This window comes from Callorhinus ursinus, unplaced genomic scaffold (genome assembly GCF_003265705.2).
Source record: "Callorhinus ursinus isolate GAN/ISIS: 27379988/994484 unplaced genomic scaffold, GSC_fseal_2.0 scaffold14, whole genome shotgun sequence".
In the NCBI taxonomy this organism is placed as follows: domain Eukaryota; kingdom Metazoa; phylum Chordata; class Mammalia; order Carnivora; family Otariidae; genus Callorhinus; species Callorhinus ursinus.
The window spans coordinates 15200344-15204546 of NW_027397076.1; the positions used below are offsets into that span (position 1 = coordinate 15200344).

Genomic DNA, 4203 nt, shown 5'->3' on the forward strand with positions numbered 1-4203 from the left:
CTGTTACCCAGTGGTAACAAATCTATTTTCAGGAAGGACAGATATTTTCCTTTTTCTCTTTCCCCTACTGTGTTTAGTTGTGTCAAGTTGTATACTCATTGTTAGTTTGCAAAATAAAGAGTCAAAAAGAACAAATGTAGTATTTTTCTGTCTTTCAATCTGGTCTTTTAGTTCTGCAGATTTCAAAACAAAAATCAAAGGAGTCAGACATTTTCAGTTCTTCCTGTTTCATGAATGTGGAAATTAAGCCATGGGGAAAAAGAGATTCTTTTCAAGCATACTTGAAACAGTTACAGAAATAGATCATGACTTAACTTACAAAGAAACTTCAATAAATTCCAAAAAATCAACAGCATACAAACTATGTACTCCACCATTTCACAATAAAATTAGAAACCTTAACAAAAAGATACCTTCAATAAATCCCATAAGCTTAGAAACTAAATGAAATAACTCTTAAGGGGCGCCTGGGTGGCTCAGTCGGTTAAACATCTGCCTTCAGCTCAGGTCATGATCCCAGGGTCCTGGGATCCAGCCTCACATCAGGCTCCCTGCTCGGTGGGGACTGTACTTCTCCTTCTCCCTCTCCTTCTGCCTCTCCCCCCTACTTGTGCTCTCTCTCTCTCTCTTACTCTCTGTCAAATAAATAAAAAATAAAATCTTAAAAAATATAAAAATAGGGGACCAACGTAGGCCTCAGGCAGTTTGAACAGTTTAACTCCAAACATGGATATCAGACCAAATCATACAATTTACATCAACAATATGAATGACAAAATTAAAAAAGAAGAGTTGAAGAGATCCCTGTATGCCCTGTTTTCTCAGTTTGGCCACGTTGTAGATATTGTAGCTTTAAAGACCATGAAGATGAGGGGGCAAGCCTTTGTTATTTTTAAGGAACTGGGCTCATCCACAAATGCCTTGAGACAGTTACAAGGATTTCCATTTTATGGTAAACCAATGCGAATCTAGTATGCAAAAACAGATTCGGATATAATATCTAAAATGCGTGGCACTTTTGCTGACGAAGAAAAGAAGAAGGAAAAGAAAAAAGCGAAAACTGTGGAACAGACTGCGACCACTGCAAACAAAAAGCCTGGTCAGGGAACACCAAATGCAGCAAATACCCAAGGAAATTCAACACCAAATCCTCAGGTCCCTGATTACCCTCCAAACTATATTTTATTCCTCAATAATTTACCAGAAGAGACTAATGAGATGATGTTATCCATGCTATTTAATCAGTTTCCTGGCTTCAAGGAAATACGTTTGGTACCTGGGAGGCATGACATTGCTTTTGTTGAATTTGAAAATGATGGACAGGCTGGAGCTGCCAGGGATGCTTTACAGGGATTTAAAATCACACCGTCACATGCCATGAAGATCACCTATACCAAGAAATAACATATGGGAGAGTTGTCTTTAAAGCACGTGGTGTTATTTATAGTGTTTGTTTTGATAACATTTGGTCAGGCCATTTTTTAATAGTTGGGATGAGGGGGAGTGAAAGTGAAATTTTTGTGAATGATTTAAAAAAAAACCTAGTCTTTGTTTAGCCTTCATGAACTATGAAATATGAAGGACTCAATTTTGTATAATAAACTTCTATTTGTATTCTTTAAAAAATATATAAAAATAAAAAATAAAATAACTCTTAAACTCTTGATTTAAAAAAAAAAAGAGCCACACACTTCTATTGGCACAGCCATATAGAAAACAGTATGGAGAGTCATAAAAAAATTAAAAGTAGATCTGTCATATGCAGCAATTGGTATTTACTCAAAGGTGTTGAAAACATGTTCATACAAAAACCTGACACGAATATTGATAGCAGCTTTATTCATAATTGCCAAATTTGGAAGCAACCAAGATGTCCTTCAGTAAGTGAATGGATATTTACACTGTCACACATCTAGACAGTGGAATATGATTCATCCCTAAAAAAGAAATGAGCTATCAAGCATGAAAAGACACAGGGGAACCTTAAACACATACTACTAAATGAAAGAAGCCAATCAGAAAAGACTCTATACTGTATGTCCCAACTATATGACATTCTAGGAAAGGAAAAACTATGGAGACATTAAAAAGATTAGTGGTTGCCATGAGACTGGGAGGAAGGTATGAATAGGGGAATCACAGAGGATTTTTAGGGAAATAAAAATACCCTATGCGATGCCATAACGATGGATACATGTCATTATACATTTGTCCAAACTTTTACTAAGTTATGAATTCTAATGATTCCTTAAGTTCTCTAATATTTTGTTTTGATCTTAGGTTAATGATTGCTTATTGTAAAAATTCTGGGAGGGTTTATAAAAACCTAAATGATAAATCTTTTAAAAGAGCCAAATAGGGGCACTGGGTGGCTCAGTGGGTTAAGCACCTGACTCTTGGTTTCAGCTCAGGTCATGATCTCAGGTTCATGAGACTGAGCCCTGCATCAGGCTCCCCACTCAGCAGGGAGTAGGCTTCTCTCCCTCTTCTTTAGCCCCTCTCCCTGCTTATGCTCTCTCTCTCTCTCTCTAAAATATAAATAAATACATCTTTAAAAGAGCCAAATGCAATATTATGCAAATTATCATGTACTAATGTAATATCCCAACAATATTTCTAGATGTTTAAAGTATTATAAGACTTTAGTGATTTATAGTACTAGGATTACTACAATTTATTCATAATTTAACAAGTTTTTATTGAGCATTTACTGTGTTAGGATCAGCTAGGGCTAACATTCTGAAAGAGAGATATAGTCTCTGTCTTCACGGAGCTTGAAGTCTAGAGGAGACAAACATAAACAAGGAAACAAATAATAATTAATAATTGCAACACAATGCAATTACAATGAATGAAGAGTGCTTGGATAAGAAAAACTGGTCAGGGGGCGAGGGGAGGGGAGCTGATTTCAACTGAATCTCCAGAGAAAGCCTCTTTAAGGAGGTGAGCGCTCCTATTTTTCTTCAAAAAACTTGCAGTAGTTATAAAACTGTACTATATACATTTAAAAGATGGATAAACAGCCAGTAAAGAATTTAAGATATTAGGACACCTAAAGATATTAGGGCATACTAAAATAAGTTCTCAGTTTCCTGGTATTCACAATAAAAAGAGAAAACCATTTGTAGTGTGTAGTTCCCATCTCAGAAAATACACTGAGTCATCTAAAAAGACTAACATTTCTCCAATGCGGGTTTCAAGCAGGAATTTATCATGTGATTCTTTATATAAGGGACATCAGATCAATTAATACGATGATTTTCCTGTGTTATTTTGTATAAGATACCAAAATGTCGTTCAAATGTACCTTCCTGGTATTAACCCAACATAAAGCAGAAGATAATACAATCTAGGTATGACTTTCTGGTGGTGTAACTAAATGCAGTGACTTAGAGAAACTAGTAAATGAATGTCTTTGAGACTGTCAAGTACTAGCTAACAACCAAACCTAAGTCTTCTGAATGGCAAAATTTAATAGCTAAGTTTCCTGGCAGGTATCTACTGGGCTCGCATCATGTACCATTGATTGAAGAGAAATCTATACACTTTGGATAGCAGATGTAAGGGATTAACTCAACGTTTCATAACCAACCTTCTGTTTAGTAACCAACCTTCTATTTTTGTTCAAGTAAAGTGACAGAGAAGCCAGCTATGCTGGCTGCAGGGAAAAGGGTCAAGATGTTGCTCAAGGAACACCACCACCACACATTTGAAACTGTTTAAGCATATAGCCAAGCGTTTGGCTGAGACGACAGAACTTGACATCCTAAAGCACCAAGAAATTATCACCTCCCCCCAAAAAACCCTAAGTATTTCCATATTTGGCCACACTGACCGAAAAAAAATTCACGTAGAACTTACTGAGTGTTTCTTTCCAAGCAGAACTGCATCATCACGATGGGTCTGCCAGGATGATTTATCAGTAAATGTACCAAGTACTTGAATGAACGAAGCTTTTATCTGGGTTTATTTAATAAAGTCCATTTAAAAATTAGACAATGACTACTAAATATAATGATTTTTGTTTCCACATAATTGATGCCAGGCTGTTCTTTCTGACAACAATCCACCAAAACATTCAGCTTCATCTTAATAAAGCAAGTACAACCATTAGCCCAGAAGAGAGGTGCTTCCCTTCCTTCCCATTTGCACTGATAAGTGGGCATCCATCCAACCCATGTGCCAGCTACACAGGAAGTAGAG

The 4203-nt window shown here is 36.4% G+C and overlaps 1 pseudogene; it reads left to right on the plus strand.

The window, feature by feature from the left end:
- The first annotated feature begins 649 nt into the window (after positions 1-649).
- Positions 650-1559, plus strand: LOC112832013 (U2 small nuclear ribonucleoprotein B'' pseudogene; annotated as a pseudogene).
- Positions 1560-4203: the final 2644 nt, after the last annotated feature.